Genomic DNA, 22,634 nt, shown 5'->3' with positions numbered 1-22,634 from the left:
TAGAAAACCTAAATAAGAGACCAGGAAAAAGACCTAATCAATACAAAGTAAAAATCAAAATCAACAAGCAACTATAAACCAGAGACACACTGCAGAGGGGGTGGGAGGTGAGGGAAAGGAAGGACTAGAGTCAAAATAAGGGGGGAGGTGCAATTGTATGGGGAATATAACCAAAACGAAAATGCATACATTGTGCAAAGATGAAAAAAGTTGTAAGAATTATATAAAATAAAATATTTTTTAAAAAAAGACCTGAACTCAGAATACTGCATCCAGCAAAACTATAAATTAAGTGTAAGGCTGTAAGAAAGACACTCTCAGTCATACAATACCTTGTGCACTTTATCACATACAAATTCTACTGAAAAAAATCCTGAAAGATATACTCAGAAATAGAGAAATAGATGCTGGAGAGTAATGAAATATAGACAGGGTTATCAGAGTAGGAAAACTATAGCAGCAATAATAACACATTTAGATAAATAATGCATTTTTAATATAAATATGTCCATGTAATAGTGACATTAAACTGGGAGTAAACTGTATTTTCTCTGATAATCCTAGGTATGTGAGAGAAGGATGGGTATGTAAATTAATCAAATTAATTGTAGTCTCACTAAGAAAAATCTAATAAAATAAATAGGATAATCATGAAACTCCAGAACTAAATTTCTATATGATATGAGGTAGAAGGAGAAAATCAGAGAGAGGATGAGATGACTAAGGAAATTGTATTCAGAAGCAGATGGTAATAAATATTCCTTCATAAATTAGAAGCAACCACATAAGAGTAAATATAGGATGTACAGTATTTAGAACGGTAGAATTCAATCCATTCAATGGAATTTAGGGAAAGAAAGCATAAAAGTAATACAAAAGGATGGAAATAAAAACCAGGAAATTAAAAATTGAAATAAATCCCAATGCAACATTAACTACAGTAAGTTGATACTCAGATTAAATTCACCAATCAAAAGACACACTCTCAGAATGAATCTTTTTAAAAAATCAAATAATATATTGCCTAGAAGATATTTCAAACAGAAGAATGTTTGAAAATAAAAAATTGAAGAAAAATATGAATCAAAAGGAAAACAGTGGCAATTTTCATATGAGATTAAATCAATTTTAGGGTAAAAAATTCATAAAGAGAGAAAACAGAATACTATGCCCTATAAAAGTACTACTACACCTTTAAGACATAAAGATTACATTTCTACAAGTAGCTAAATATACAACCTCAAGATATATAACATAACCAATAAACTGTAGGATCAATAATTTTAAGTCAATAGTTTTTGTTGTCAATTTTGACACATCTTTCTAGAACTGATATATCAAACAAAAAAAATCATCACAATTAAAGGTTAAAATTTATGGTTAAAAAATATGAAATACTTCTATTTGAAGTACACTACATGGAAATCCTATAAAATGGTACTTGGAGAAAAATGGTACTTGGAGAAAATTTTTTAACTTTAAATATCTTTATCAGACCACAAGTGAAGTAGACCTTCAAATTAAGACACTTGAAGAATAGCAAAAAATATGTACCTCCAATAGAAAAATAAGAAAAATGAAGATAATATCAGAAAAAAATAAGTGCAGAAAGCTGGTTTTTTTTAAACATTAATAAAAATGGCAAACCCATCAAGACTAAGATTGGGGAAAAAGAAATATATAAGCAAAATGCAGGCTAGACAAAGAATAAAGTCATAACAGATAAATAATTTTTTAATTATGAAAAACCTATACAACAATAATAAATAAAATTTTGGAAAGAATCACAGAAGACAAACTAGAAATCAATTAATCATTAAAGAAATAGAAATTATATTATGGAAGACTACCCTTGTCTATTGTCCTCTTCACCTGTCAAGAAAAGTCTGAGAGGGCCTCCCCTGGTGGCACAGCTGTTGAGCGCTGGGTTGCGAGGCTGCCCACAGCCTCTGCAGCGCCAGTTTGATCCCTGGCCACTGGCAAGGGTCCACAAAAAAAAAAAAAAAAGGAAAGTCTGAGACTTAGATGGCTTTAAGGACAGGCCAACACAATTAAGAAACTGTTAAAATCTATATATACAGATTTATTCTATAAAACTGAAAGAAGAAAAGCTGTTCAACTCATTGTATGAGACTATAATCATAAGTTATAATCATAATTCCATAAGACTGGAATCATAAAGATCTTATAAACAACAAAAAAAGACACTTAGTAATAGTTACCTGGATCAAAAAATGTGTATTAAAAATACATCATATTGAAATGAAATTTTAAAACTTAGTATAGTCACACATTAATGGACTAAAGAAAAAAATTACATGATGGTTACTTGGTACAAAAAAAAAACACTCCTAATTGTTCATAATAAAAGTCTAACTATTTAAAATTAAAGTTATCAGAAAACAAAGGAGGCTGAAAATCTCTAATTTTGATAAAGCCTATATATTAAAACATAGAGTAGGCATCATAACCCATGGGAAAACTCTGCATACATCCTCTCTAGCAGCAGTAACCAATTAAAGATACTCACAATCACTGCTTTAACTTGGTCCAACCTACTACTGGCACTCCCAACTAACTGAGAAAACAAGAAAAAGAAATAAAGGTAAACGATAGGAAGAGAAGAAACAAAACTTTCATTGTCTGTGGATAATTTGATTATCTACATAGAAAATGCAACAAAACTGGATAAACAATAGAAATAATAAGAGATATAGCAGGGTTGCCAGATACAAAATCAATTTCCAAGCATCAATACTACTCTAACAACAGCAACAACCAAGCAAGCTATATTAGGAAAAAGATGCCACTTACAGTAACTGCAGAAAGAACAAAGTATCTAGAATTATCCTGACAACCAATATGCAACAAAACCTTGGACAGTAGACAAGTGACAGGTTGGAAAGAGATATTTGCAAGGATTAATTTCAAAATTATTTGCAAATGAAGGAGGGCTGTTCAAGTAGGGGAAACCTGAATGATTAACAATATTATGAAGAGATATTCAACCTCATTAGTAATTAGGAAAAAAAGATCATTCAAACAAGATGCACCTTTGCAACCACAGAGTAGTAAAGGGCTATAAAATTAAATAATAGCAAAGGAGGTTATGATATATACAGGGGAAGAAATCCTGTTTCAATAACTGTGGGTATGTAAAGTGGTACAGCAATGCTGGAGAACAATCTGGAAACAATTAGTGAAATTCAGTATGCATATTCTCTATTACCTGTCAACTCCATTCTTGATACTGTTCTGGAAAAATTGATGCACATCCCCATAAAGAAACATCTATAGGGATGTTCATCAGCATTGTTTTTCATAGTAAGGAGTGGAGTCAACCTAGGATTTAATCACTAAGAAAATGGATAAATAAAATGTAATGGTGTGCTGTGCAGATAACAAAAGGAATCATATGGTGAGATATGTATAATAACATAGGTATCATTTGGAACATTGTGTTGAGTGACAAGAAAACAAAAGGACAAAATGATGTCTGCATCGTGAGATTCATATAAATTTTAAACACATACACAATTGCTAAATATTTCAAAGATCTATCCTTCTCAGCACCCCAGGGAAGAAGAACCAACAGAATCAATAAATACATATTAAAATTACAAGTTTAGCAAAATATTTGATAAAATATCAACTTATAAAGCTCAACAGCATCCTCTAAACTAACAAATATAACAAAAATGTAAGGTGTCAGTCAGGATTGCAACAAAAACTATCATCTAAGAATTAACATAATGCTGCTGAAGGACATAAAAGAGTCAAATAAATAGACACACACACACTCTTGGATGGAAACACCTAGTATATAAAGATGTCAATGCTACAAATAATGTAAGATGCCCTGGAATCACAGTTAAAATTCCAAGTGACTTCTTAAAAAGAGCTTAATAAATGTATTTGGAAACATAATAGGGAATAGCAAAGGACCATAAATAGTTAAATGGCTTAGAAATTGCCCAACTAACTATTAACTAACTAATTGACAACTCACTATATTAATGTCCTGATTTTGATGGTTGTGTTGTGGTTATAGAAGTGTGTTTGCTGATAATATAAACTAACAGTATTCAGGTGTGATGGGTATCAAATCAGTTATTTACTTTTGAATGGTTCAGGGGGGAAAAAGAGATCTCTCTGTACTATTCTTGAAACTTTTCTGTGAGTTTGAAATTATCTCAAAATAAAAAAAAAACATTTTGGTTAAAAAAAAAAAAAGACATACTATAAAGCCGTAGCAACAAAAAAAATCTATTGCTGGTCCAATGACATACAAAAGGATCATAATACAGACAACAGAGCTTAGAGACCTTCCTTTGTGTATATGAGAATTCAATAAGATAAAGATGGCATCACAGATTAATGAGGAAAAGATGGCCTTTTTGGAAGGTGGCTTGGGAAAAGTAGTTCACTTTACAGAAAATTTCGAACTGGAATTTATGGAATTAATTCAGATGGATTAAAAATTTAGGGTAAACAGTCAAACTACAAAGCTTATAGTAGATATTAAACTTCTGTTCTCTAAAGATAGGAAAATAGTTCTTAAATAAAATACCCAAATCATCATAAATAAGAAGTAAATAAAAGTTAACTTGATTAAATAAAAAAAATAGGATTTTCTTCTTCACCAGCAGACATCACAAACAAAACTGGGCAGAAGACTGAAAATACATTATTTGCAATGTATTAAATTGACAGTGGTATAATTTCTAAAATCTGTAATAAAAATAAACAAAAACAAAAACCAGGAAATTTAACAGAAAAAAATGGGAAATGATATAAATAGGCAACCAAAAAGATAAAACTGAAACTGCTAACACCTCTAAGGATTACAGAAATGCAAGTTAAAATAACAAGCGAAATTCTTACTTTTTTTTTTTTTTCGTATCAAAGGCATAGTCATGTTTGTTCAGGTTCATGTTTAATAATAACTGGCTTTGAATTCATATAAGGGTCTGGAATTGGCCAGCATAAACCAAGATGATGGCGATGGACCTTAATTAAGCAGCCATCATTGCAGTGCCATACTATTCCTTCAATTTTATCCTCTTTGCAGCCTTCAAACCAGGACAATAGATCACTGTGTCTCAAGGTAGGTAGATTTCTTATTTGAAATGCTCCATGTGGTATAAGAAGATGTAATGGACACTTCTTGGTTCCTAACCAATATGGATTTCCATTAATATTTGTTCCTATTAGCTCCAGTGTTTGTTCTAGGAGATCTGATAGTGGCACTGCACTAATTTCCAAAAGACCAGGATCATCAGGCTGAAGCTTCGGTACCAAGGCAATTTCACATTCATAATTAACTACAGAGGAATGCCAACAATACTGTTTGTTGCTTTTCTCTACTGGCACCCAACCTGGAATGTGTCCATTTTCATCAGGCACTGGATTTCCATTTAAATGTTCTATTTCCTTCGCTGATATCCAACAGTCTGAAACAGGTTTGAAGTCCTCTTCAACATTCCAAAAAAATTCGTTTGATTTCTGTTTTGAATGGAGAAAATTTTTAAATCTTTTCTCAGCTAGTTTGTTAGGTTTCCTATCCAGCCGAGTCCAAACGTATGGCTGACCTGATGCTCCCATTTGGCGGAGGGCTCCTCCTTCACCTCTGTCACAAACGCACACTGCACTTTCCGCTGCACGGCCCCCAGACGCTTCATGATGGACGCAGGCGGCAGTGGGAGTAGAATGCCCCCAGTCCGGGCAGGAAAGCGGCTACAGCAGCTCGCATGCCGCTCGGGCCACTCGCAGTCAGCACCGGCGCAGACCTCGCGGTCGCCAACGCACAGAAATTCTTATATTCTTATCAGATCGACTAAAATTAGAAAACTGGATAATGTCAATGTAGTCAGAATGTTAGGATACTCAACTTCCATTAATTGGTAATGCATGGTGGTACACAGCATTTGGAAATAAATCTGGAAGCAGTTAATTTTATTTTTTATTTTTTCCTTAAATAAATTTTATTTTTATATTCCCCATACAATTGCAACCCCCTTATTTTGACCCCAATCCCTCCCCTCCCCACCCCCCACCCCCCTTAGAGTGTCTCTGGTTCATAGTTTTTTGTTGATTTTGATTTTCACTTTCTTATAGTTATTCATTTTCCTGGTCCCTTATTTAAGTTTTCTAGATTCCTGCTATGAGTGAGACCATCTGGGATTTTTCTTTTTTCTTTCTGGCTTATTTCGCTGAGCATGATCCCTTCCAGCGCCATCCATGTTGCTGCAAATTGCATGTGCTTATCTTTTTTGAATGCTGAGTAATATTCCATGGTGTATATGTACCACATCTTCTTGATCCAGTCATCTATTTTTGGGCATTTGGGTTGTTTCCAAAGCTTAGCTATTGTAAACAGAGCTGCTATAAATATAGGGGTGCAGGTGCTCTTTGGAATTGATGTTTCTGTGTCCTTTTGGTAAATACCTAGGAGTGGAATTGCTGGATCATTTGGAAGCTTTATGCTTAGTAGATCAAGAAATCTCCACACAGCTCTCCATAGTGGTGCAAATCAAAACCACCATGAGATATCATCTTACATCAGTTAATAATTTTAATCTAAAGTTCTATACCTGGCCAAATAATCAATCTGATGTGAAAGCAAACTAAAGACAATTTCAGGCTTTCGAGAAATCAGAAAGCTTGTCATCTCAAACTTCTCTAAATAATGGCCTGCAGGTAGGTTGCCAGTCAATGGACAGATTAACCCAAAATAAAGATATTTCTAATTCTAGACATCAGTGGTATAATATTTTAAATAATGATAGTAAAAATTTAGATAACCACAGAATAAAAATGAAATAAGTAAACTTTACTAATACAACAAAGATTAAGATAGAGAAGCACAAAAAAAGACAATATGAAAATACTGTAAATGAAAACAAAATAAGCTATCAGGAATGGAGTTTAACTATTTCAGAAATTAAAATAATTTAATAAATCAAAATCTCTTAAAAGTTAAGGAGTCTCAAATTAGATTGAAAAAATAGAACAGTATCTACTGGGGAAAAAAAATGTTATTTCCCCCATATATCCTGCCTTAAGGAAGGAAGGTTTCAAGGCCAATTATGCTGAAATCCATGAAAATACAAATCAAAACAACAGTATTTTCTTTTTCATCTGTAAGATAAGCAGATAGTCCCTAACTTAAGATGATTCAGCATACAATTTCTCAACTTTCGATGGTCCCATACTCTCTTGATGCTGGACAGTGGCATGAAGTCACAGCTCCCAGGTAGCTTCACAATATTGAGGGTAAACAACTGATATTCTACAGTATGATTTGTTGCCAGTGTTTTTTGGATATTGTATATCATGTTTTCACATCCCATCAAGTCTGCAGAACACCCGCATGAGAAGAGAAGGCAGGCAATTACTCTTGAGATGAAACTCATGAGAATGGCTCAACTATAAGCTAATGTAAGTGTTCTGAGCAACCTTAAGGTAGGCTAGGCTATGATATGCTGTTTGGCAGTCTAGGTGTAAAAAATATACTGGCTAATGATATTTTCAACTCATGATGGGTTCATTATGAGTCAGTGAGCTTCTGTATTGATGATATCAAGTTCTTAAGAGGAAAGAGAAAAAGGGGTTTTCATTCATATGTTGCTGGAAGGTAGGGTACCAAGAGCATAGTCCCATTACAGACCTACTGGCAGAATCCATAAAATTGGAAATACACATATTCCACAATTCAGAGATCCTACTTCCTGGTATAGACTAAGAGAAGCCCTCCCAAGAGTCTTCAGGAATGGGAATGGTGCAGCCAGTGTGGAGAGAGATCTAACAGTTTTCATCTAATATAAGGATGTGCTTAGAGCATTATTATAGTGGAAAATGGAAAGTACTTCATGTCCACCAATAAATAAATATATAAATAAAATGTGTGTGTTATTATATCAGAACATCCTATATGGCACTTAAAGAAAAGAATAGGTTCTGCATATATCAACAAGGAGGATTTCTTTTAAAAGCACAATATGAGTTTACAAGAAAATGGACAGAAATCTACCTTAAGTATGACAACATTTATGTAAATTTAAAGCCACAAGAATCACATTGCATGCTGTTAAAGAATGACTTGTATATAATGTATGTAAAAACACAAGTAATACAAGTAAAGAGCAACCATCAAACTCATGATAGTGGGTGCTTCAGGAAGTCGAGCGGAGACAAAGATGTTGGTTAAGAAAGCTTTAGCTTTAATTGTGATGCTATATTTCTTAACAAAAGAGAAAGAGGAAGAAAAATACCAATAGTTATTAGTTCTTAGTTATGTGAATATGTCTACTCTTTCTGTGTACTCGTCTACTTAAAAAAATTCTCAAAAGAATAATACATATAAGGCAAGTAATAAAGAAGACAGATGTAACAGTATTAATATCAGAAAACAGAATGCTTGCCCAAAAAGAAAATAAAACACATTTAAAAAAAGAGGGATGTTTTGATAAATACCTGGAAGATATGTATCATGAATTATTATATACCTAACTCAAAATCTAAAAATATATAAAGCAAAGACAGATACCAAAGAAGAAGCAGACAAATCTATCATCAAAATAGGAGACTTAACACTTCATACTCTTCAAAATCAACAAATCATGTAGAAAAAACTCAGAAGTGGTATAAGTGAATAACAATCTAAATACCTATACATAGAATTGAATACTCAGCAAATAATACCCATTCTTCTCCAACATACATGAACTATTTGGGAAAAATTAATCATGCTATAGAAAACAACTTCAAAATTCCAAAAGTAAAAAATCATGTGGATCTCATACCCTAGTTGCTCATTTCAAGAAAAGTAAAGTGAAGAAAAACAGGAGATGGTGGACAGGAATCAGAAACAGGAGTCATTTCATAGCCCAAATGGGTATCTATGAGTGCTGGAGAGGATTGGAGGAGGACTGGCGCTGTGCACAAGGCATTCCTTCCCATGAGCCCTCTCCAAGTACCTGCTTGGTTCTGGGAACACAGGATGAACATAACACAGTCCTTGCCTCAAAAACTCCACAGTCAGAGATGAAAACAGTGTTTCACTGGGTACAGGAGATGAAGAACTGAAGGGAGAAATGCAAACAATACCCATTTTTCTCAAACATACATGAACTATTTGGAAAAATTTAATCATGCTATAGAAAATAACTCCAAAATTCCAAAAAGTAAAAAGATTCTGTCTTTGTCCCCACACAAGAGCTCCAAAATAAATCCCGGGAGCTTGCTGAACACTGCCTCCTTGGTTCTCATTTAAAATCCAAATGCCTGTTCGCTTCTCCAAAGAAGACATACAGATGGCCAATAGGCACATGAAAAAATGCTCAGATGAAAACCACAATGTGAAAATGGCCCATATCAAAAAGACCAGAAACAACAAGTGTTGGCAAGGAAGTAGAGAAAAAAGAATTCTTGTGCACAGGTAGTGGGAGTGTAGACTGGACTAGCCCCTATGGAAAATTGTATGGAAGTTTCTCAAATGACTAAGAATGTATCTACCATATAATCCAGCAACTCCACTGCTAGGTATCTACCCAAAGAGTACAAAAACATTGATTTGGAGGGATATATGCACTCCTATGTTCATTGCAGCACTATTCACAATAGCCAAGTTATGGAAGCAACCTAACTGCCCAAGACAGGTGAGTAGATTAGGAAGATGTTGAATATATACATCATGGACTACTAATGAGGTATTAAAAAAAGATAAACTATTGCCATTTGCAACAATATGGATGGAACTGGAAGGGATTATGCTAAGCAAAATAAATCAATAGGAGAAAGACAAATAGTGTCATGTGTATGCAGAATATAGAGAAACGAAACAAAGAGCCAGATAAGCCAAACCAATAACAACAAACCCCAGAAATCTGACTGTAGAACTGAGGCAACCAAAGGAGGAGGGGTATGGGAGAGGACAAAATGGGGAGGGAGCACAGTGGACTATAGGGGAGGACTGCAGGTGCCTTGGTGTGGTGTGGTGTGATAGCAGCATCTGAAGGGGGAGATCCTGTGCCTCTAAATCACAAGCAATATTACAAACCAATGTTACCTCAATAAAAAGTATATTATAAAAATACAAATTAACCCACTTAAAAAAATCCAAATTCCGGGCCTCCCCGGTGGCGCAGCGGTTGAGCGCTGGGTTGAGAAGCTGCCTGCAGCCTCTGCAGTGCCGGTTCAATCCCCGGCTGCTCCCCAGACACCAGAGGAGGGTCCCACATGGCATGCAGACCTCTCCTGCCGCCCGCTGCTCCCCTCAGCAGTGTACTTCGGTCAGTCTGCCTGCTCTGCTCCCCGCTCTGGCTCTGGTGAATTCTCTCACCCTCCCGAGCTTCTGACTGTACCCAGTGCATGTATAAACAAAACAAACAAACAAACAAATAAATAAATAAATAAAACATGCCTCTATTAAAAAAAAATCCAAATTCCTGTTAGAGAAAGGCAGAAAAGCTCCCAAATTCTTGAAAGGTATGTTTTCTGGGGGTTAGGGGGACTTAGTGGTAGAGTAGGAGGGAGAAGGAAGGAAATGTAGATAGAGGGAAAAGCCCAGAAAGGACTGGGGAGGATGATGAAAGCCAAAACTCAAGATGCCACAGTTACCCTGGGCTGATTCTGTTTGGAGTGCACGCTTAAAATCCTTCTGGAAAATCAGCTTCTACGTATCTCTTCCAGAGGTTCTGTTCCTGGAGCACAGCAGGAAAAAAAAGAATGAAGGGGAGGGGCAGGCTGGGATGAAGAGAAGCAGAAGCGAGGAGAGCACAGGTTTATTTTTCCTCACAGGAAAGAAAGATTTAGATTCGTCTCCATCCCACCCAACTGCTATTATGTCCCCTCCTGTTAGGCAGAAATTTCTGACAAAATGTGCCTGCACTTAACTAATGGTTTTGCTTCTGCTTTAAATGTCCTTATTGTCTGAAACCTTCTTATTACTTTTCAACTGGTTCAAGAATCCCAACATTCCGCCTCAGACAGACTTGGCGAAAAGAGCATCGCTTTGTAGCAAGGACGGAACTGAGCAATTTCCAAGCCTAAAGAAGCTAACCCATCCCCTCAGTTCTGTGACGGCTGTTCCATATTTGAGACTGCTGACAAATCACTGGGGTTCATGCCTTGGTGCCTGGTTCCTGGCATGGACCGGACACACAGTAGGTATTTGTAAATGTTTGCTGATGAAACGAGTACAGAAAGGGTCGGAGCAAGATTCCCAAAGCAACAATCTGACATGGCCACACAAATTGGCTACAATCTTGGCTGTATTTGGTTCCCAGGCAGCCTGTGACACTGAAACCTGGGCCCCCTCCCTTCACCGCCCCCCCACTCCATCCCTGATTTGATCCCCACACCAGAGACACACACAACACTGCAGGGACCAGGAGGCAAGACAGATCTTGGGGTGGAAGATGACATTAGTCCAGTAGAGGCAGAGCGTCTCCGGGAGAATTTCCCTTGGGGACAGACTCAGGCTCCAAGTCTTAGTAAAGGATTATCTTGGTCATTGAGAACCCAGAAGAAAGCAATGGGTGAAACTGGAAGAGATTCTAATGGAGTCCTGGGTCTTTAAGTGTTTCTCCATGGTCACGTTTTTTTGATATGGAATCACATGCTTTGATAAGGAACAGCCCCAGGAGGCACTGGGGCAATGAACTCATCTTGCTCTCCAGCTGCCTTTGCAGAAGAGCCTTTATTTCCTTCTACAAAAACAATGTTATGTACCTTCAACTAGGATATTTCTCTGCTGTTGGAGCCTAATGCCCAATCATAGACAAGATCCACTCATCTGATTTGAGGAAAGGTCAGTAAGTAGAGAACAGCTTAAGTGGCAATAAAGCTATGGGAGAAACTGATTAAAGTCACACATGTGCAGTTACAGACCAAAGTTTAAAAAAAAAAAACCTCTCCTTGGAACGAAAACAAATGATCGCCTGGATCCTTAAGTGAAGCGATATTGTTCCAATTTTTCCTTTATCAGACAAAAGAAAGAAAGGGTCTTTCCATGTAGCCTTTCGACATAGAGCTGATTTAAAGAAGATTTGAAAGTACGATGCAGGATCAGATGCCTTTACAGAATTCCTTGCTGTTTTCATTTGAAATCTCTCATTTGTGATCAAATTTCCCATTGGAAATTTAATGACTTTTTCTTTAAGGAAAGTTGGCAAGCTGAGTTTGTTTAAATACAAATCTCCCAAAGGTAAAATATTCCCATTGTCCTTTCTAGATGTTTCTACTAGAAGACTTGAGGATGTTTCCGAACAACAGACACATTTTGGTAAAATAAAGTTGAAAAATATGTGAAACTCTTTTGACATTAAAATTACTTCCTGAGCTGTGTCAATTTACATGGCTGCCTAACTGAGACCATTCTATTTGTGGCAATAAAAATGTTGGAAAATGCCCCAGTAATAGAAACATTCATAATCTCCTGCCTGGTGATTCACTCTGCAAGGTTTTTTTTATTTTTTATTTTTTTTACCCTCAGGCCTCAATGTCCTCTTCTGTCAAGTGGGGAAGCTGGTCCACAATCTCTAGGTGCCGTTCAAGTCATATATTCTCTGAGTTTATGGTCTATTATCCTATCAAATGAGTTTTTGCATTCAACGGTTCTGTAACTTTTTGTAAAAATCAGCAAAACATCAAATTGCTAAGTAAATTCTCACATCAGACATGGATCATCCAGTCTGATCAAGTAACAACCAGTTTTCCACAAGCAGCCCAAATTACCCTTAAATGAACCATTTCTCTCCCACTCTCCCACCCACGAAGAGATGAGCGCACTTCTAAGACCTGATTATGTGGAAGAATAAAAACATGCCCTTCTGTAATGAAAACTGGAGAACAATTACTTGCTCCTTGTAGCTCAGTGCATGGCCACATCTTTGCTGCAAATCCAAATGAAGGAAAAACCTTGATCACCCTTTCACCCCAAGGCAGGCCTAAGCACTTGAGCCTCCCAGGAAAACCTCGGGGTCTTGGGCCATGTCTTATTCACCTCTGTGCCGAGCTCCTAAATAGGGTCTGACAAATGCAGAGTAACTGTATTGAATAAGTGAGATAGGATGAAATGCCCTATGTCGAAACTTGTTAGTAGAGGCGAGGATTAAGGGTAGTAATCAGTTACAAAGACAAGGTGGCTAGATTTCTCTTAGAGATAAAGTTGTTCAGCAAGAACAGTAATTTTGGAATATAGAGAAACAAAATAAAGGAACAGGGCCTCCCCTGGTGGTGCAGGCGGTTGAGTGCAGCACTGTGAAGCTGTCCGCAGCCTCTGCAGCGGGGGTTCAATCCCAGCCGGCCGGCAAGGGTCCCACATGGTGCAGCAGACCTCTCCTGCCTTGCCTGCTGCTCCCCTCAGCAGTGTATTTTGTCAGTCTGCCTGTTCTGTACCCCACTCTGTCTCTGGTGAATCCTCTCACCCTCCTGCGCATCTGGCCTGTACCCAAGTTCTTGTATAAATAAATAAATCTTTAAATAAAGAAAGAAAGAAACAGACAAAACCAAATCAAAACAATTCCTAGAAATCTAACTGTAGAATTGAGACTACAGAGGTGGGGGGAGATAGGGAGCAGAGTGTGGAGGGGGCCTAATGGACTGTGGTACAGGACTGTGGGTGCCCTGGTGGCAGGGGTGGGGTTGTAACATGCACCTGAAGATCCTGGAACCTACTTCTGAATCATATACAGTGTTGCATAACAATGTTACCTCAATTAAAAAAACACACACGGGCCTCCCCGGTGGCGCTGCAGTTGAGCACTGGGTTGTGAAGCTGCCCGCAGCCTCTGCAGCAGCGGTTTGATCCCCGTCTGCAGGGCAAGGGTCCCACATGGCACAAAGACCTCTCCTACCGCCCGCTGCTCCCCTCAGCAGTGTGCTTCGGTCTTTCTGCCTGCTCTGCTCCCTGCTCTGGCTCTGGTGAATTCTCTCACCCTCCTGTGCTTCTGACCATACCCAGTACTTGTATAAATAAATAAATAAATCTTTAAAAAAAAACACACACACATAATTTCTCTGGTTTATAGTTGCCGGTTGATTTTGATTTTTACTTTATTATAATTAGTCTTTTTCCTGATCCCTTATTTAGGTTTTCTAAATTCCTGCTATGAGTGAGACCATCCGGTATTTTTCTTTTTCTTTCTGACTTATTTTACTGAGCATGATCCCTTCCAGCTCCATCCACATTGCTGCAAAAATGAAAAATGATGTAAAAAATATATAAAATAAAAATTAAAAATCAAAGAAAACCACAATTTTTAAAACAGGACGCTGATTTTACTTAGACTGCAATTTCTTTATTATTTGACTAATTTATTCATCCATTTTGACTGTACTTACGGGTCTTAGGAGGGACGCCTTGATGGGAATTCAGAAAGCCCTTTTCCCAAACCACCTTCTCATGTTATCTAAGACATACTGTGATGTCTGAGGGCTTCCTCTCGGGGTGACCATTCAGAAATATCCAGGACAGTGGGAAAATGTCCTTACTCCTCTGTCTGCACAGTTCCAGAGCATGCAGTCTTTGAAGTACACTGCAGGTGTGACTGAGCGTATTCACGTGTGTTCCCTGCAGGGTACAGTGTTTCCTTGGGGGGTGAGAGGATAGAGTTGACTAGTAGACAGAGAATGGATTTTGGAGGTGGGTTTTATCTGGGGAGGTGCTTAATCTCCATAAATAAAAGAAGCGAGATCCCTCCATTCCTCACGGATCTCTACCTAAACCTCCACAAAAGCTACAACTTGTACCATTCATTCATCTCTTTGTTATAAGGGCTTGTTTTATAAGGCCCTCATGGCAGGCTAGGTCCTCCCCTAGAAACACAAGGAACACATTCTCCTTGTCCTCCTGAAGCACTCAAACAAGGCCATGCAGGTGACCTCTGACCTTACCCCAAAGTGGAGTCAGGGGTAATCACACTCACCCTGTACCCCCGTCAAGAGCAACTGGGGCACTATGCACAGAAGCAGGGGAGAGTTGGTGCCGGGTGGAGTCCAGGGCAAATGTTAGAACAGAACAGACAGGACCTCAAATCGGTTTTGCCACTCAGACACCAAGGATCCTGGAGTTCTGACAAACTGGCCTTTTCAGACCCTGCTGATGATGACTGGGGTTGGAAGAGTCAGTTTAAATTTCCTGACCTGCTTGTCTCAGCCTGACTAGGGCCTTTTCTCATTCAAACCACAAGTCCCAATGAGGCATTGTTGGTGTGTCCATGAGGATCTGTGTGTGTGTGAACACATGCGTACATGCAGACATGCACTTCTGCACACGGATAGGACAACCTCTCCGACCAAAACCAGTTTCAATTTGTCAAAGAAAGAGGGGAAAACACAGAAGAGACAGCCTTAAACATTTCGGTTAGTAATTATTTGAAATGGATACAAATTGTCTCAACCATGAGAAACACCTTTGTGTAACAAGAGCTTAAAAATAATCTGTTTTCAAGGAAGCCATTCCCTCATAAACTGACCAAGCCAGAATATTAACAGCCATAAAGCATGCTACATACTGAAATGTCAGGCAGAACATGTATAGAGTATGATCATTGTATGTATGGAAAAATATTGATATTACATTGTGTGTTTAACGACCTTTATTAAACACAATAGCTAACATTAAACCCAATGCTCACATAATAATCCCTTTCTTGTGCTGTACTTTCACTTTGTGAGGTACTTTCTCATGAGACAGCTAGCAAACACTCTAAAATGTTAGCTGATCAAATTAATATGAATGTAAATAGAAGCAATATCCTCATAAACATTCATAAGCCAGGTTTGAACTTGGAGGTCAGAATGACACTCCATCAGCTCTTCAGAACCATTGGGCTTGGATCTGCACAGTCCGTTCCTGTCTCCTAGCATCACCGAGGGTAGCAACGTGCAGAAAAACCAACTAATTTCGGAGAAAACTCATCTTTTCTACCTGGCCTGTGAGAGATATCAGTCCACATAGGTTTCAACATCTGCTATGAGGAAGATTAAGAGCAAGATCCTAATTTCTGGTGCACTCTTGATGTTGGAAAAATATCAGCTCGCAAGCATTATTAGCTATCTTCGAGTTGACAAGAATGTGGGATTAAGTTTCTTTAAGGCAATTACACTTTTGATGACCCCTCTGCATATAAAACATGTTAGCTAATGGGGGTGCAGAGGGACAGGCTTAAGTGTTTGATCAGGAAATCCTGCGTGAGCATATTGGATGGAAATTTGATTAGTAGCCTTAGTGACGGGCGATCAGATCCTCCAAGTCTGCACAATCAGATCTGGCAGGACTTGCCTTCTTGCCTCTTTGAAGGAGGCGAACATTTGTACAGAATCAAGACAGTGCTGTGCTGGGTCCTCGGGTATTTTTTTTTCTGGGTCCCTTTCTTTAAGTTATTGCAGACTAAAGCCTGAGGAGTACCTTTCATTCTCCTTCAACAATATGTTTGCAGTTACCTTAAAAGTTGAAGAATAAAAGTAAAACTCAGCCTTTTCCTGAAAATTTGAGGATAGAGGAAGCAGAAATGAAAAAATTGACAGAGCCATAAGCCATCATTATTCAAAGTGGACGCTCACTCAACCCTCATCCCACCAACAAGGGTGTGACTCCAAGGACATCCCCACGTAAGTTTTCAAAACAACCCTCATTTTACTGAGTAGGAAATGTGCACATACAGTAAAGTGATTTAATATCACATGACCAGGATCTGAACCTGGGCAGTCAGACTCCTGACCAAGACTCTGACAGTTCCACACTTTGTCTCCAAAGTGTTATCAGTGGAAAAACTGAGTTCAAGAGAGAACATGTGACTCTCCCAAAATGAACTGACTGTGACAGAAACCACTATCTCCTTCCTCCTCTTTGAAAACTCTTCTACCACAAAGCCTCTGCCTCCAAGCTTCAGCAACCTCCACCAACCTGGCCAAAACAGAGTCTGCACTGGCTGCTTGACTCCCAGCATGTGGCCCTGGGAAATGGATATTATTTCCATTTTACACACAAGAGAATCTTGGAGAGGTCACACCCCTACCCCTCAGGGGGAAAAAAAGGGATTTTCTCTCCTGTCTGTTTCATTCCTGCGTGCCCTCTCCCTGTGTTTCTCTCAGAGACAAAAACTAGGCTGGGAGGGAAAAAGGAAAAAAACAGAGCAACATTTGGGGGTCAAACAGGAGCTAAAGTAGGAAGTGCACACGGTATGAATTTAAGGCATTTGTTTAGCACAAGAAATAGGGTCCAATTTTCATATTAGTTAAACCAACAGGTATTTCCTACAAGCCTGATTCCCCTCAGTGAGGTGAGACCCAGCATTAGTAAGTAGTCATGGCCAAAACCAGCCTTGAAAAGATACATTGCCGAAATATAAAAAATAGAGTCACACACACAGGCACGCACGCATGCAAGTGTTTCATCCTTCGCTTTCATTTTTACATGGACTCTAAGGTCCCTGGATCCCCCTCTCAGTGTGAACCATAAAACTATGGATACATTTACAAAGGCAATGAAACAAAACAATCCCGAAATCACTTATAAAAAAAAGTGATCAAGGTAGTTTCTGGCATCAGGTTGACCCTGAGTCACAGAAAAGTCAATTAATTGTGATGGCCATAATGGATCGATTACTCTGGGAAATCTATGACATGACTTCAGCCAGGCAGGCTGACAGGGAGCCACACATCAAATGCACCAGCCCTTTCTGAGAGAGCAGCAACACAGGACGGGTGCCCCGCAGCACACCAACTCACCTCGGACAGTGTGGTCCTGACATGGCCGAGCTCAGCGTGGGTACCTTCCTCAGCAGGGACGCTGGCTTCTCACATGTGAAAATACCTTCCTTCTTATAAGTTCATCATCAGGCAACTGAAATGTATTTTAAAAATATACACTAAAACTAAAAGAGCAACTTGTAAATTTTTATATATTTTATATATACATATATATCTCAATCCATGTCCAAAGGAATCAAATTCATTTTCTTGAAGATTCAGTGTTTCGTTTGGCATTCAACTATTATAAAAATAATTCACAAAAGACTCTCTTAGTCCTACCACCCAGAAAGAACCACCTATGATATTAAAAGTGCATTTCATTGGACATTTTCAGTCTAATATGTAATTATTAACATTGGGCATAATCAAAATTGCTACATTAATTTTTGAAAAGGCATTGTTGATTTTTTCCTGATAACAAAACTAACACAAGCCCTTATAGAAAGTTCAGAGTTAATAAACAGAATATTATAAAGAAAATGAAAATTTCCTATAGCCTAGCCCTCAGCAAGCAGTCCTCCTAGTGAGAATCCCTGTCCCCCTTCCAGCCCTTGGGTCCTCAGCTCCAGGACCAGATCGGCTGTCCTGTCGATGTTCTGGGACAGGGGACCAGGGCTGTCCTTACAGTAAAGCTCTATGTGCCTCTACCAAAGTCCAGGCTGCAAGCCCCTCAGCTCTGGGGCTGCACACCTCCCCCCAGTTGTTCATTTTCTTGGCTACTTTATGTCAAAATATTCATACTTGTTTTTGACTTATTAGCTAATGTCCTTTGTAAGCCACCCCCACCCCACCACACCCCGTTTTAAATATCATGGTCCTAATTACAGCAGATGATTGTTGAATGACCAGGCAGAAAGGACAGACCCTGCTCACACTAGAAAGGCTCAGCCTTTCTCGTACAAAATAGGACTCTTTTTTTTTTTTTTTAACACCATCCAATGATGTCACCCGTTTGCGGTTTCTCTGGGACTTTATTAAAATGTTTGTGACGGAGCCAATGTAAACCATCCTAAATCCAACACAGAGCTGAAAGGACTGATTTTAGGGAATGTGAAGATATGGATCATTGGGCCTGTCGAAGCCCCATCTTGAGCCAATTATTGGTGTCATCTTGAGCCAATTTAATCAATCCAAGAGGGACTGGGGGGTAGGAGGGGGCGCGGGCAGGGGTTGCGAGCGTTGGTCAAACATGCTGGCTCCAATGTGTGTGTCATGAAAGCAGCTGAGCCTCAGTTTTGTGGGTTTCAGTTGCTGCTCTAACCTGTACTTTCATTCCGGGGACCCTCTCGTACCCAGTTTCAGCCACATTATTAGGTCTGTTTGAATCCGCTGAGAAGAAGCCTCAGGAAGTCTTCAAGGCCACTTCTCACAGGGAGACAATGTCAGAGACACAGAAGCCACAGACATCACTGACATGGAGGCCTGTAGGGGACCTAGAGAGCCCTTCCAGCTCTCTCACCCAGATGGGCTGGACCCCAAATGAGCCAGGAACAGTCAGGGTGGGACCCTAGTGTTGGAACTAGTCCCTAAGCAAACTTGAGTGCTTATCTCTTGTTGTTCTTTATTTTTTATTTTTTAATTGGGTGCCCAGCATTAAAAATCACCATTCTTATTATTATTTATCCACATTTCTCTACACTCAGAAGAGGACTTTCAGGAGCACTACCCAGACCTGACAGGTTTCACTGTCCCATCCTCTTGCCAGGATTCTCCTCCCCATCTGGGTTTCAAGGGCTGCTTCTGCTCCCTCCCCCGAGACAGTCCTTCACATTTTTTTTTTTTTCTTACTGTATAAGAAGAGGTTGGGCCAGCCAGCGTGTGTACTTTGTGTGTTTTGATGGCTAACATGCATGAGTGTGCTCATTCACTTCTCCAGAACCGGCTATTTGTCTTGGATATAGCGCTGAGCAAGCCTGGGCGCGGCTTGGAATGGTTATGCGGGGAGCCTCATCCCCCTGCATCTCTGCGGAGCCGGAGCCAAGGCCCACCAAACAGAATGTGGGCGATAACGCAATTGTTTTCAAGCCCACGAAGTTGAGGAGAAAGGCCCTCTTGAGCTTTGGAATGCGTACTTGCTGTCAGGTCACAAAGGAGGTATCCAAAACCTTTAGCCAGAAACGAAAGAATATGCATCTGACAGCTGCCTTGATGGCCCCAAATTTAATCACTTTAAAGAACCCTGCCTCTCTATCATTGAATTATTTTCAGAAAACAATGGATGTTGAAGTCACCTCTTTCCATAATAGGCGATCTGAACGCTGTTTTGATTGAAATTGACTTTCCTTCTATTCTTACTTGTTTCCAAAGACTTTGATGGCTAGACTTGTAATTTCTGTAAATCTAATGCACTTCTGGGACAGCATGGGAGCCTCATTACTCTGAACTTGTTCAGAACTTGAATCGCGAACTTGAATCATTGCAACCTCCCAGGAAAGTACAAGAAATGTAACTCTGGGATGGGCTGGCTTGATCTTCAAGTCAGTCTCTCCACTTGAGAACGTGTTAGTCTATTAGGAAGCCAGGCTAATCCCACTTTTCAATTGCGGAAGGAAATGGATTCAAAACTCAACGTGGGTCCTCCCAGCACGAGGATCAAACGCTCTGGTGCTTTCAACAAGCAAATGCTACTGCCTGTCTCAAGGCAGAGGCCAGCGCGACGGCAGGGTTTATAAACAACACTCCGCTATTTATTGGAGCTGCCCACCCGAATCCAAATCTTCCTCTCTTCAATAGCAGCCTATTTACCGCAGTTTAAACCGAGGTTCTGCGGCCCTGCCTGGGTCTGCAATTTATTACTTGCTGTGAGAGCTCAGACCCCGAGTTTAAATGTCCCGAGTTGAAAGTTTATACCAGTCAGGACAGAAAATTATTCTCTCTGCCTAGGTTGAAGCACATTACTTCTTTATTGAATTAATTATGATAAGGATCATAACTTTAAACGAGGGGTGAGGTGCTGGCTTTCCGCTGGGATTGCTTGGAGCAATTTTCATCCAAGCATTTTTGTAGAGTTATTGAGTCTGGCAGGTCTGAACTTTGGAGAGGAGTAACTTTCTACAGAACTTGAAAGAGGTTGGACATTGATCCAGGCAAAGCTGTACCAGATTCCATGTCTTGAGACAGGGAAATTTGCACTGCATGCTGAACAAATAACTGCGGCACCGGATGAAAGACAGCATAGGAACTCCTCACGTAGCCTGGAGCTTGGCCTTTTCCTGGCAGAGCTAGCCCGGGAGAGCAAGGGACAGACAGGAACAGAAAGGTCCCCTGCAAGTCTGTCCTCCCCTGCCTCCTGACCAGAGCTGAGGGGCGGGGCATGCCAGATCCGATGCACAGAGAATGTTGGGCAGAACGGCAAAGGATACTGGTTCCGCGGTCAAATGGACCTGGGTCTGAATCTTGCCACTTGTAAGAACGTCACTTCCCTTGTCTCATCTCGTATCACTGATCACTGGACTATCTTAAGTAGTGTTGGTGTGTGTTGTACATACATACCTAACACTTGGGACTTGCTTAAAGGTAGTCTTGATTGCTATTGTCATTATTAAGAAAATGAAAAAGTTCAGCCAGACCAATATCTCATATCTCTTTTAGCTAAAATCACCCACCCCAACTCCTATCCAGGTGACAAAGAAGCACAGGTCTCTGGCTACCGGCCCAGGCCTCCATGCTGCCAGCTGGACCAAAGTCAAGGCTGCCCCCTGTCCCCCCACTCACCCACCCTCCTGGTTGAGGGGCTTACTGCCCAGGCTCCCAAGTGTTGTACTCATGCATAGAAGTCTCTGGACCTGCCCCACCCAGCCTGAGTCCTGTTACCCCCAAAATAGCCAGTATCACCAGGAAAAAGAGGGCCTTGCCTAGCACATTTTCATACCCAGGGTGAAGCCAACTCTGCTGGAACAAGTCTGACCTGTGGTTCAGAATGGAGTGACTACAAAATTTATCATCCAAACCAGGACACTTTTAACAATGAAAGGGGGCACTGCCAATAGTAAGTCTAACCCCCAGGACTGTTCTGGCCCCCAGGATGTATGGCTACCCATTCATAGACCACTCATGATCTGAAACCCCACTCCCCACCACAGAATTATGAAAGAATATTCTTTTTTTTTAAGATTTATTTATGCATACAAGAACTGGGTACAGGCCAGAGGCACAGCAGGGTGAGAGAACAGGCAGACAGGCCAAAGACACTGCTGAGGGGAGCAGCAGGCGCAACAGGAGAGGTCTGTCGTGCCATGTGGGTTGCTCCCTGGCCAGCCGGGAATCGAACCTGTGCTGCAGAAGCTGCAGACAGCTTCACAGCACGGCGCTCAACCCACTGAGCCACCAGGGAGACCCCAAAAGAATATTCTTTTACTGTAAACTACACTAAGTCCATCTCTCCAAAACAACCTTCCCTGATGACTCTTGACCCTTCAAGGCCAAGTGGTCTGAACAGCCCCCTTAACCACCACCCCCAGCTTCCACTCATGAGTCAACTACTCAGTGTTTCCATGTTCCTGTCAGGTTAGTGACTCTGCAGAAGTGGCTAGTGAAGTTCAGTGTCTCAGTTATCTCTTGGGACTGAAAAAGGAGGGGAACCTGGGGAGCCCATGGGGTCCAACTATTGCACCCTTCAGTTCAAGGCTGTGGGAATCCAGTTCACATCTGCCCACAATGTGTTCTCCCACAATCCTGGCTGAATCCAGCAAACCTACCACCAACTGACAAATGAGGAAACTGAGGCACAGAGAAATTAAGAAATTTGCCCAAATTTTCTCTGCATATACATGGTACAGCATAAAAGTATGCAGCCAGGTTTTCAACCCCAGCAGCTTACAGATGGCCCTTACAAGCAAAGATGGGGTGGGAATGTGTTTAGGTCTAGCCTTCAC

At 40.0% G+C, this 22,634-nt stretch overlaps 1 pseudogene across 1 annotated transcript; it reads right to left on the bottom strand.

The window, feature by feature from the left end:
- Positions 1-4,509: 4,509 nt before the first annotated feature.
- On the bottom strand, positions 4,510-6,105 carry LOC311169721 (RNA ligase 1-like; annotated as a pseudogene). Its single transcript has one exon. The product of its transcript is annotated as an RNA ligase 1-like (transcript).
- Between the last annotated feature and the right edge of the window lie 16,529 nt (positions 6,106-22,634).

Source organism: Talpa europaea, assembly GCF_964194135.1.
Source record: "Talpa europaea genome assembly, chromosome: 4".
NCBI lineage: Eukaryota > Metazoa > Chordata > Mammalia > Eulipotyphla > Talpidae > Talpa > Talpa europaea.
The sequence above is the reverse complement of the archived record's forward strand: the minus strand, read 5'-3'. Positions and strand labels throughout refer to the sequence as shown.